Source organism: Myotis myotis, unplaced genomic scaffold (genome assembly GCF_014108235.1).
Source record: "Myotis myotis isolate mMyoMyo1 unplaced genomic scaffold, mMyoMyo1.p scaffold_m19_p_5, whole genome shotgun sequence".
Lineage (NCBI taxonomy): Eukaryota > Metazoa > Chordata > Mammalia > Chiroptera > Vespertilionidae > Myotis > Myotis myotis.
The window spans coordinates 60,349,360-60,363,280 of record NW_023416357.1 but is presented as its reverse complement, the minus strand read 5'-3'; the positions used below and the strand labels follow the sequence as shown (position 1 = coordinate 60,363,280).

The 13,921-nt window shown below is 37.1% G+C and overlaps 1 pseudogene; it reads left to right on the top strand.

The window, feature by feature from the left end:
* Nucleotides 1-5,552: 5,552 nt before the first annotated feature.
* On the top strand, nucleotides 5,553-12,290 carry LOC118656506 (annotated as a pseudogene).
* Nucleotides 12,291-13,921: the final 1,631 nt, after the last annotated feature.

Below are 13,921 nucleotides of genomic sequence, written 5' to 3'. Positions count from 1 at the left end.
TCAAAGAGCCAAGCCTTCACTATCTCTTCTGAATGATCTTTGACAAGTAGAATCTGGGAGTGGTGATTTTAAATGTCTTTGTTTCCACCCCCTCCACCCTTCCAAAACTAAGGCTATGTTGAAAGAGAAATCCCCAGGCAATTTCCAGAATCACTCTTCGGGTTATATATATTTAAAAAATAAAAAATAAGCAAAAACTTAAATCTACATGATTCAATTTGCCAAGAGTTAACTAAAATGAGGTGGACATTATTCCTAAATTACTGACATAAACATCTCTCTACATTTATTTGCCAAAGGAGAATTGCCATAGCCTTATGAATCCCATTTTCAAATTGAATTAAAAGTCTATCTTTTATGTGTTTTTTTTTATTATGTTAAGGTTTACCTAAGTTATTTGTATGTCAAGCCTGATTTGGGGCTTATGAGAAAACAGATATTTGGCTAACATGTGATTAAGTGTATAAGAAGGCTATGTATGTTGCTATTTTATATCACAGAGAAAGAAACTCAGGAATAAAGAAGAAAGGATTGCCCTCAAAACCATTTCTGAAATTTATCTTTACATTGAAAATAGCACTAGCATCTATAGGCATTTGGGTAGCAAAGTTTAATTTGTATCTAATCTCAAAATAATAGATCAGGTACCTAGAGGAAATTGAATAATTTTTGGATATTATCAGCACTTAGCCCATGAAACAATATGGTAAATTAGAAAATAAATGCTTGATTGCAGCATGATCTATTTGAAAATTTAGCATTTTTTATTCACTTAAAGTGAGAATTATTCTCATAAATGACCCAGCTCTCCCACTTGTCTTTCTGGAATTACCAACTATTCTGCTCTATCCACAGAATACCATGAAATAGAGGTATTTGTGTGCTCCAGTTTTATGTTTTCACTAAAACTACATTAATACTTAAAAGTGAATAAAACTGAATATAAGTAACTTTATCGAGTTAATAAAGTATTTCCATTTTCTACTGAGGTGGAAATATGCAAATAAAACTTCTGATTAACAATGTTTTAACTTCAGGTTAGCTCTTATTTTACATAAACCTACCCCCACTTAGTGTACCCATATCCATTGCCAGAACAAGTATTCAGGAAGCCCACAGTTTCCTTGGAGTAACAAAGGCAACCAAGTTATTAAATCACAATGCTAATGTAGAAATGTATGTGAAAGGACACACAGTTGACAGAGCAGTGAAGAGAGAAACAACTGTCCAACTTATGAAATGTCCTAGGAAGGAGCTTTAAAATTTAACAGCAAATAGGCATCCTCTCTTATGAATACTATATAATGCTAATAGTAGCTATGAATTAACACCAGTGATAATATATATGAGTCACTAATCATGCATTAAGCTCTTACTGTTTTACATACAATATCTTAATTCATCTTTTAACCACCCTGTGAAGTAAATGTTATTATTCCCCTATTTTATAGATCATGAAGCTAAAGTTTAGATGAATTAAGTTACCAGTCTCCCAACTGGTTGATAATAGAATTAGACCTCAAACTAGGTGTGTCTGAATCCAACACCTGAAGTCTTAGCCACTGAACTACACATCACTTTGTGAATAAGTCCTCTAGTCTGGGCAGAGCACACAGCTGCCTGCTCCAAACCCAACTTCCCTTGGAAATGTTGAGCTCTGTCACTTAAATTCCTGTGAATGCTGCCTTTACTCAAAACAACAATAATAAATGTTTATTTTAATGCCAAAGTTTTAGAATCTCTTCAATAAAACCAGAGCAACATTTCCATACTTTCCATGAAGATAATGACATTTCTCCTCTGGCTTTATGTGCCTCTCTGACACCTCTACAATTTGAGAAGGTCAGCTGAATGATATGAGAATTACAAAAACACACATTATTAAAGAAAATAAGCTTTTAAATAAAGATGAGAAATTCAAAACAGGGAAGTAAATGTGGAAAATATTTGAAGTCATGAATAAAGTTAATACAGTAATGCCTTATCAACTGTGGCTTTAGTAAATATATGTTTATTTTTCTATAAAATGGTTATATATCTGCATAAAACTTTTAAATTGCATGTGTATTTCTACATAGAATAATTCCAATCCTCCTAAGTAAAAGAGTCTACTGGAATTATTAATTTCCCACTTTTCTGGATCACTTCAATGAGTCCAGAGGACACTGCAGCTATAAGGCATCTATTTAAACTCCACAGTCTCAATATGTTGAAAGAAGAGTAGAAATACATGTCCTTTAGGACCTTGGTAATTTGTGAACATGCCAAGCAGTTACATTAGTATTTGGCTGAGAGTTGCTGAAAATGCAAAGGAGATTGTAGGTGTAAGACACATTAAATTTCAAGTCAGTAAGGGATGGTTTGAAAACTTCAGAAAGAAATGCACATTGCATAATATAAAATCTCTAGGAAAATGTGCCTCAGCAGATTACACTACTTCAACAATATTACCTGAACAACTAAAAAACTGTGAGTGATTCCTGAGAAAATTTACCTACGTGTGTGTTTGTGAGTGTGAGGGTGAATGTGATTGTGTGTGTATGTGTGTGTTTAACTAGTGCTTTGGTTTCAGTGGGATGGATAATTTTTAATTAATTTTATTGAGGTGATAGTTAATGGGATCATATAGGTTTCAAGTATACATTTCTATGATTCAAAATCAGTATATTACACTGTTTGTCCACCCAAAGTCAAACCATTTTCCATCACCTTAGGATGGAAAAATTTAGAGCAGATTTCTAACTCAGATCTAGTTTATTTTGGAAGTGGATTTTTACTGGACTTTTTATTTATTGATGTTTAATTTTGTAAAAATCATTGAATGGTTTTTTTGCATTCTCTTGGTCTAGTCAACTATAGTTTTACCATACACTATAACTTTCAGGAATGTAATACTGTGCAATTGATCACTGTGCAATAATAGATGCCAGGATGACACAGTATGCTTAGTGGATGTGGAACATGGATTTGGACCCAAGATTTTCAGAATACAACCGATTACACGATTCACCGCATCCAGGAAATAATAATAAACCACTGACAGGACATTCTTTCTCTTCCATACTTGATTTCTCATCCAGGCTGAAAGTGTCTGGAGGCATCTCTGATGCCTCCCCACTTTGGGCCATATTTAATAATCAAGTCCCGTAGTTCCACTGTCATGAATCTTTCAAATCAATTTCTTCCTTTCTATTCTCATTGCCACCACCATATTTCAGACTTGCATTACCACAATCTGTTCTGTCACAATACAGGCTTCACGCTAATCAATCCTGAAAATGCCATCAGGTTAATCTTCATAAAACGCAATTCAAGACATGTCACTCACCTGCTCAAAATTTTCAACAGCTTCCTCATGTTGCACATCTCCACAATGCTTACAGAATAAAGTCTATACTTCTTGGTTTAGAATTCAAAGTGTCCCCTGTATCATAATTATTGCTGGATCTTTAGTTTCTTCTTAGGTGGTGGGACCATTTTTAACATGTGTGCATATAAAGTGCATATAAAGTACCTGCAACAGAAATTTACACATAGAATCACATATTTATCCTTACAGATTCTATCATGACTCATATCTGCCTTTCTCAATTCCATCTATTATGTAATTATCAAAGAATTATGCTCTCTTATTTTTAATTGCCCCTGGAATATAATAAGCATTACTTCAGAAATGTTTCTATCGTGCTTTTAAGAATTAAGTATTAGAGCCCTAGCCGGTTTGGCTCGGTGGATAGAGCATCGGCCTGTGGACTGAAGGGTCCCAGGTTCGATGCCAGTCAAGGGCACATGCCTGGGTTGCGGGCTTGATCCCCAGTGGGGGTTGTGCAGGAGGCAGCCGATCAATGATTCTCCCTCATTATTGATGTTTCTATCTCTCTCTCCCTCTTCCTTCCTCTCTGAAATCAATAAAAATATATTTTTAAAAAAAGAATTAAGTATTAGAGATAGTTTCTCAAAAGTAGCCATCACTGTTGATTCTACATTGTTGATATGAGACAAAGAAGAAAAGACATTCCGTTACTTATCTGAGCAGCATTAAATTCTTGAGATCAGAGTTTGACTCTAATTGTTAGTCCTCCTCAATCTACCTTTTTATTTCATTCTTCAATTTCTCAGTAACTTTGTATGAGCACAAATGCGTTGGCTTGCTTCTGAATGAGTCCAGTGATTGTGCTCTCTAATTTCCAGTCACAGAGAAATCAGATAAGAGAAAATAGTGCCGAGTAATATTTCCAAAGACCATATTTGTCTGAACTAATTATTTTAACTTACTGTGAGTTAGATTTTACTGCTGCATTAATAGTCCACCTACTCTGGAGTTGTTTATCTATGCAGCCACTCTCTGCACAGAGAAGGAATACAGGAGAGTCTCACATGGGTAATTTAGATGGAAGATCACTTACCAGGTCACTTGTGTTCTCTTTAGAACTAAAAATACTATTGGGGCCCCATAAATGTTAAATAGCACTAAGAATGATAATAACTCACCTTCGTAGTACATGTGCTCCTGAGAGCATACACTTGAATTTTCCCCAATTACAATTCAAGAACATTACAGTTCCCTTTATGCAGGACCATTACTCAGGCTCTTCTGGAAATGTTTTATTCAGGTTGCACATCTCCACAATCTTTGATTTAGAATTCAGCTCTTTAATAATGTGTGGAAACTGGGGTCTGAAAGAGAAAAACACCATTTTCATAAACGATGAATGCTACGGGCACACATTGTCTTAATCTGAAAAAAAGAAAAAAAACACACAAATGAAATGCTGAAACATTTTCCTAAACCGCTTAAATGCTTAAAATTGAAAACAAAGAAAATGGCAAATTACAATACAATACAACGTTATTTTTAAATATCTGTGATCACATCTGTGACATTGCGCAGAATACATAATAACATCAAAAACGGGCTGAAAGCATGTTAGTGGTGTTCCCTAGGCACATGTGCAACCCAAAGTAGGCATGCATTATGAGTATAAGAAGAAAATAGGAAATACCCAATTTTGTGTGTGGAGATGGTTGCTGTTATTGTTGTTGTAACAATAGAAAAGGCCTGACCTCTATAGGACAGCTGTGCTCAGCCCATAAGTAGGCTGTAGTTTACTCTCTTGTTCATACCTGAGGACAGTTGAAGCAACGTTTCAAGAACTATAATGAGATGTGCTCTGTTTATCCCCAGCTCGGGGAGTTGGGGCAAGTCATTGTGAGATTCCCCTCCTTTTAACCAGGAAGCAGGCTGTTTTGCTTTGCCTCCTTTGTAAACTCAAGTTGAACACATATCTACTTGGCCATTCTTAGAAGAAATGGACATAAACACAGCCAGTGCTGGAGCCTCTGAGCACTGTAAGTTCAGAGTGCTCTGAGGGCCCAGCTGAGGCAATGGGGAACTCAGAGCAGAGTGACTGAGTGTTAAAAGAGAGTGGAAGGACTCAACGGGTACAGATGCAATGTCTGCAAGTGCCTCAGTGGTGAAATCAGCCAAACCAGCAATGCCTAGCCCAGGAAATAAGGATGCATTTAGAACCACCTATTTTTAAATGACCACCATGACAAGAGCTGTTAAGAACAGTATTAAACAGGTGTGTGCTATCCGTGATTGCATTTGGATCTCCCAACTTAGTGGTGACAGTAGAACTAATGACTGAGACAGATAAAGTGGCATATTTCCTGCATGGATTAGGATTCTGTACGAAAGCCAAAATAAAGTGCTGCACACCTGCCACATTTGAGAAAACATAGTCATAATTCCTAAGATGCTTATCTAAACTTTCTGGCCTTAAATTCTCAAATGGATCAACTTGAAAAGATTTCAGATATTAGTTTCTGTAATAGTTCAGATATTAAAGAAAATCACAAAAACTTCTGTAGACATATATCAGTTCTAAGTATCTCAGTCAGGTCAGATTCAAAATTACTTTTGCTCGGACTCTTGTATGTGTGAGCTGATAAGATCCCTGACATATATTAATTACTATAAAATGAAACTAAACAATGGCACAGAATGAATAAAAGACTGGTTTAAAAAATCCCTTGCTAAAAATTATCCCTTGTTCCAATGCTCTTCACTTTCATTAGTTAAGTTTAAAAATATCTACGTATACTCTATTTGGCAAGTGAAATAAGACCTTGCAAAATACTTTGAAATGTCCCCTCAGAATTTTATTATTTTATAAACACTATCTTCTCCTCCTTTTTTTCTAATATATAAGTAAATATGTATTGAGCTTTTTCTGAAAGCATCTCAGCTCAGCAATTCAAAAAATCCTCAGCTCTATTCAAGATGTTTTGCTATGCATTATATTGTGTAAAATGATAAATAAGCACTAGCCCATATCATAAAAAAACTTATTCTATGAGTAGAAATTATATATTTAGAAAAATACAAATATAATATATACAGAATCAAATGCTATAAGAAAAATAGAAAATAACTGTCAGAGTGATAATTTTTAGTTTTTATGTTTTCAAAAGTTGAAGGCATTATTGAAACATGTCTTGGACAAATGAATAAATTTCAACAGAAATAAATGATAAAGCCTTTTCAGAAAAAGAGAATAGTGGGAGCAATATTGAAATAGACTTAATAAAATTAAGTTATCTTTGTACATAAGTCAGGAGAAGTTTGCCTGGAATGAAGGATGCATAAATAAAATCCAAAGGGCAATAGGACTAAGATCAGAGAAGCCTTTAGCCATATTAATGAGAATGAAATGTACTCTGTAAGCTGTGGAGAATAAATAACATGCATTTTTTTACTAATTTATTTTATTATTTTTTTGACAAGTAATACATAGCATAACATTGAAAATATCTATATCTATACAGTGGGGCCTTGACTTATGAGTTTAACTCGTTCTATAACGGAGCTCGTAACTCAAATTACTCGTATGTCAAATCAACAGTGCATGAGTGAGACACGTGATGCTGGGCTGATGTTGTGGCGTTCACTGTGACGTTCGCTGCGCCAACTAGCGGTGGGGTATCTGAAGCTGGCTTGTAACCTGAATTTTAGCTCGCAACTCAAAGCAAAAAATCAGCCGAAAGACAGCTCATATCTCGAAAAACTCGTTAGTCGGGACACTCGTAAGTCAAGGCCCCAATGTACTAATAAAAGGGTAATATGCTAATTAGGGTGGACGTCTTCTGGATGTCCATCCGGACGTCCATCCAGACAAAGCCACAGTGGCTGTGAGGCCCAGGGCTCAGGCCTCACAGCCGTTGCAGCCAGCAGTGGCAGCAGCAGTGGGATAATGGGGTGGCACTTTCCCCTGATCAGCCCAGTCGACTCCTGCAGAGGGAGGCCCGACTTCGACTTAAGCCATCAGTAGGACATCCCCTGAGGGTTCTCAGACTGTGAGAGGGGGCAGGCCGGGCTGAGGCAACCCCCACCAGTGCATACATTTCCATGCACCAGGACTCTAGTGTATACATATATAAAAGGCTAAGTAATTGACCCTCCGTCCATCTGACCATCCGACCAACCAGCCAGTACATATGACACACACTGGTAATTTAAATATAAACATTGATTCACGCATGCGCAATACATATAAAGCTCTGGCAGGCGCCAATCACATGCATGTGTTTCGATCTGTCATTATCGATCATAAATTTAGTTGTTTTGTTCATATTCTAAAGCTGAAAGAAAGCAGCATTGTCAACAGAATATGTCCAAAGACCAACTATTGGCACAATGTTTATATCATGTTTTTCTTATTTTTATATCATATTAAAATATTAAAATATTTCTTCTAATATTTCCTTTCAATGTGCACAAATCTGTGCACTGGGCCACTAGTATTAAATATTGCATGATCTCTCACCATATTTAACATTTTAATGTGTGTCACTTTAAATGAAATGTTTATAGCCCTAGACAGTTTTGCTCAGTGGATAGAGCTTCGGCCTATGGACTGCAGGGCTTGATTCTGGTCAAGGGCATGTACCTTGATTGTAGGTTCCTCTCCAGCCCAGGCCCTAGTCAGGGTTCGTGCAGAAGGCAAGCAATCAATGTGTTTCTCTCACATTGATATTTCTCTCTGTCTTTCCCTCTCCCACGCTCTGTAGTGAGGATTAAAAAAAAATAATAAAAGATTTTTTTATAAAATGAGATCATACTGAGCATCATGTTACTCACTTTTAAAATTGCATATATATATTTAGTATACCATAAAAGTCCTTACATACCACACTTCTCTTCATCTTTCCATTAAAGAACTACATAAATTTTATAAATTGGCTGTATCCTAACTTATGTAACAATTCCTATATTGTTGCATGTTTAGATTGCCTTTAATTATTATTGAACAAGTATAACAAAAACAAATATTTAGTATTTTCTAGATACATTACATAAAACAGACTAATTACCTCCTCTCTCAGAACTTAACATTTTGGACTTAGAATAACATCTTTTTGTACATGCATCTATCTTTAGCATTGATTTACTTGTATCTTTACAATAAATTTTGAATGCAAAATTTCAATACCCAAAGAAGTAAATGTTTTTAAGGATATTGATGCATACCCACAAGCTGTGTATGAGAATATATTTCTCCCATATATCTGATAACATGGAGTATTATCAAACTTTTTGGCCTTTGTAAAAAATGATGTACATTACATAGTTTTATTTTTTTTTTAAATATATTTTATTGATTTTTTACAGAGAGGAAGGGAGAGAGATAGAGAGTTAGAAACATCGATGAGAGAGAAACATCGATCAGCTGCCTCCCGCACATCCCCCACTGGGGAAGTGCCCGCAACCCAGGTACATGCCCTTGACCGGAATCGAACCTGGGACCTTTCAGTCCGCAGGCCGACGCTCTATCCACTGAGCCAAACCGGTTATGGCCATTACATAGTTTTATAATGTATGTTTTTACTTTGCTAGTGATTTTGAACATTTTCATTTTTACTATTCGTGGTTATTATTTTGCATATAAGAAATACCTTTTTATTTCTTTGACATAAGATTTTACTTGTATTTCCTATTTGTGACATTTCATTATAAATTAAGAAAATGCTTTGTTAGCCATATTTTTTTCAAAAAATTTCCCCAATACATGCATTTTTCTTAATTTCTTGTTGTAAATTTTGCTAGAGAGCTTTATAAAGATTTTTAGCTTTTGATAATGTTTTTAAATTACTTATTATTGTCAATGGTTACACAATTTACACATATTTTCCTCTACTATTATAAAATGTTTTTTACATTTAACTCCTTAACCAATTTATGCTTTGTAATGTAGGAATCAAATTTTCTTTCCAAGAGGTGAGCCTCCTATCTCCGTACCATTCATTAACAAATCCACCATTATTCCTCAATTATTTTTTCTCAAATAATAAGTTTTTCCAAATAAATATCTTCTTTCTCCAAACTATAAGATGCACACATTTTTAAAATAGTTTTTTAAGACCATTTTTTCCATAAGCTGCTCCAAATACCTAAGTAAATGCTGTTTAGGATTAAGAAAGTAGCTTCTCACTTATTACCAATGTAAGAGAATTCTGAAGCTCTCTCCTATTTTATTACTAAAAGTTGATGCTTTTAAAAGCCAATTTTTAATTCTAAACATCTTACTTTCTTATATCCGTAACCTATTTCATTTTCTTATATGAATACACTGGCCAGATCTTTTAATGAGTTGTAACTATAAAAAGACAGTAGCTGCTTACAGGTAAGATTTCTAATTGTATTTTAAATTCCATGCTAACTCATTTAATACTTTTCAATAAAAATTCAAGTGAGTATTAAACAACTAGAACGCTGTGGCTAACCATTGATTACTCTGTGAATTATCTAGTTAAAACACAGAGTCTTAATTGTTATACTTAATAATTGCACTATTTATAATCTAAGTTGTTTCCTATCTGAGGTTTAACACTCAGAGAATTGATTAAATTGGTTAACTCCTCTCTTAGATGGAAGCAATAACCTTCAATGGAATGCTAACTACCTCTGAGAATTGTGTTTAACTCAGACTCTCATTTCCATAGGCAGAGTAATTGATTTTAGGCTGGGTGAACTGGTTCTTAATACATATGCCCACAGGGAGAATGTCATTTTAATAAGATACTTCTATAAGGCACATCCTACTTAAACAGAAGGTTTTCCCTTTGTCTTCATGAGCAAAAACTGAAGGAGCCCTGTTAGCCCTTATGTTCAGAGTAAACAACTATGAAGTAATGCAATACTGAGTCAGCAGTCTGCAAGGTATCTCTTTGCCAATTCAGCTACCTAAGTGTTGGGTTTTTTTTAGCTGTAGCTTTCCTAGAAAAATACATCCATGCTTAACATTCTTTAATACTGCTAATTACCGTACTTAAATCTGCTTATATTGGTCCTTTGGCAGTTATTCTCTTGATTTTATGACCTATTATTTTGCTCTGCTACCACTATGTGACAACTTTAAAAAGTATTCAAATAACTGGAAATTGTGGAGGGAAGGTAATATAATAAACAGCTTCATCTCAGAGATTAAGGCAAAAAAATACAAAGTATCATAAAAATATGAAATCACTGATTAATCTAAGCAGTCAAATTCAGATTATTCACAGATTTTACCCAATGGAATATAAACCTTTAGAATTGCTCAAGACTAGCAACTGAGTTGTAGGGAAAACTGTTTACATATCTATTTCTACTCACATCTATATACCATCCTTTAAATTTCTAAGTTTGGTGTGTAAGTTTTTCTAACTCACATAATATATTCATTAATATCATATATTATGTTACAATTTTATTAACTACATAAATGTTCATATATTTAGGCCTAAACTACCAGTATAACAATGTTAAAATTATGCAACCTAATTTACAACCCATTGTTCTTACTGTGTAGTATCTAGTTTACAAAACCCCAAATATAGCCTACTTTATAGGCATGTGCAAAATTAATCATTTTTTAAAAAATAGTAGCTTTTAAACTTTTCAAATCATGGCTGGTATTATATACCTTAAAAATAATTTTCACAAGCTGTAATTTATTTCAAACTTTTCTGGTGGTAACCCAGCTCATTTTACTAATACATGATATACAGATAAAAAAAAATTTATGTTTAAAAAATATTATGTATGCATTAATTCTAATGTCAGTTGAAAAATAGAGCTAGCACATGAACTCCATGGAATTAGGTGTTGGGCTATAAGGACTTGGCCATCATCCCCAAGGTCAAGGCCAACCTGGACATAGAGTGCCTGACCCCATGATCTACAAACCTCACTTTACCTATTTCCTCCTGGAACACATGGTCCCCTGGAACCATCTCCCAGGCTTCAGCCCTAAAAACCAGTTGGACCCACTGGACCAGCCTGCCCCATTTCCACCATCCTGAAATGTCCTGCCCAAATTCTAACATCTACAAGAAGTCACCCATCCACAACAGAAAGTCCACGGGAGGCAGCCCTCTGAGCAGGCATTTCATTGAGGACCTCATCATGGAGTCATCCAAGTTCCCAACAGTCTCACCCCCTGACCCCAAAAAACAACCAAGACTGAAAGTAACTACTGGCCATGCCCCCCATTGCTGGCCATTGCAGAAACAGAATGGAGGAAGCAGAAGGCATCTCAGAGGGAGGCAGAGGAAGAAGAGGAGGAAACAATGATTCCAGAGAGGAGATGAAGACTCTCATTGGAGTGTCAGAGACAGGAACTCAGTAAGGTGACTTCCAACTTTGGAAAGATGAACCTTGAAAGAAGAGATGGAAACATCATTGCTTCTCTGGAGGAAAACCTGCTCCCTACCTGTCTAGACACACTCTCATGTCTCCTTAAACCCAGGACGTCTAAGTCTTCTCTGCACCTGCAGCAGAAACCAATTACAATCCACAGACTTCAGCCCATCAGGAGTGAGACTAGAAGGAAAGGCCTATATATCTATCCCTATGAAACGCTGGTTGTGACCAACAAGGGGTGAACCAAGTTGTCTCCGGTGTGGATCTGATGAGGCTTTAGAGGTATCTGTCAGCAGAGAACTCAAGGTTATTTTTCATGTCTCCTGAAAAGTTCAACAAGCTGGCTCTGTGGAGGCAAAGCAAGCTCAAGAAAAAGACTTCTCTTCTAATTACCCTCTTCATGACTAACCACCAGTGGAGCTGGGGTCACTTTCTCCAAAGGATCTCTCCCCCTGGCCAGCTGAGACTGATCATCTCTTGGGGGAGCAGGGAGGTGGAGCATAGGTGGGGTTGGCTCATTCGGTCATCCCTGGTCCTCACTGCACAGGACCAACCCAGTCAAGACTCCAGCACACACAGAGTTAATGTTTGTGTTCTCTCCTAGCCCCTCACCCTCACATGAAGGTCCCTATAAGAGAATGAGAAGAAATGAACATGGCACTTAGTGGTCAGGCCTGTCAGCTCTCTGGAACAATGAGTAGGTGAGAATGGGAAACTGCCAGGCAGGCAGGGGAAGCTCTGGGACCCTGTGTGCACTCAAGCACACCTCCTCACCTCAGATTTGGCAGCTTCCCCTGCCACTGAGCCTCCTGCTTCTCATAATCTAGCAGGAGCAGGCTCTAGCTCAGGCCCCAGCGTGGAAGCCATTCTTCCCTCTAGCTCATCCTATTTCTACTTGCAACTAACAAGCTTCAAAGCATCTTGCTCCAGGCCTGTGGCTCCCCCAGAAGCCTTGGTTTAGAGTGGAGAGGCCACCAATAAAAAAACCCAGCCCACCATCATCCTCTAGGCAAAATCACCTCGAATTTTACTTTCTAGCACCAACCCAGGTCCTGGGCAGAACACAGGCCTTTAGGTTCCCTTGAATGGAATCAAGAGGCCAAGCTACCAAGGACACTTCTGAGTGTCCAGGCTACCAAGGTCTGCCCACACCCATACATTCCCCACAACACACTCTAAGCAGCGGTTCTCAACCTGTGGGTCGCAAACAATGAAAATATATCCTGCATATCAGATATTTACATTACGATTCATAATAGTAGCAAAATTACAGTTATGAAGTAGCAACAAAAATAATTTTATGATTGGGGGTCACCACAACATAAGGAACTGTATTAAAGGGTCACGGCATTAGGAAGATTGAGAACCACTTCAAGAATATAATATATTGGGGTGTATCCCTGCTCTCCTCACCTATCTCTGCCCTACCTTTTTTTTCTACAAATACATATGTGTATATAATTTTATATATATAAATTGGCAGGGGGGGGAGGGGCAGGAGAGAGGAGGGAGTTTGTTCCTGCCCAGACCCTTTCCATTATATATATGACTAGAGGCCTGTTGCACGAAAAGATTCGTGTGATAGGCCTTCCCTTCCCTTGGCTGCCAGCACAGGTTTTCCTCTGGCACCCGGGACCCAGGCCTTCGCTCCAGCCGGAGCCGCCTTCAGCCTTCACGGCCCTGGCCGGAGCTGCCTCCAAGTGTTCGCGGCCCTGGCTGGCGCTGCCTCCAAGCATTCGCGGCCCTGTCTGGAGCCGACTTCAGTCTTCACTCCGCTGCTTTGCCTACGTATGCAAATTAACTGCCATCTTTGTTGGCGGTTAATTTGCATATCTTGCTGATTAGCCAATGGGAGGCATAGTAAAGGTACGGTCAATTACCATGTTTGGCTATTATTCGATAGGATAATGCTGAGGAGGAATGTTGCTTGGAATTCAAGATTGTATTGGGTTCCCCCTCTTATAGATATATATATTTACATGAATAGTCTACTATTGCCAATATGTAAGTAAAAGTAAAACAAGAAAAAAAAGTGGATTTAAAGTGCATGTGTGTATGTATACAGACAAAGTAAAAAAGTGGGGAGTGAAGAGGGGAGGGAGGAAGAGAGGTATCCAAGTACCTATGATACTCAGATAAGCAAAAATGATAAGTGTAGCTTTTTCCTGCCTTCAAACTTGAACTGAAACATTGATTCTTTCTGGGTCTTGTGCCTGCTGGCCTTCACACTGGAAT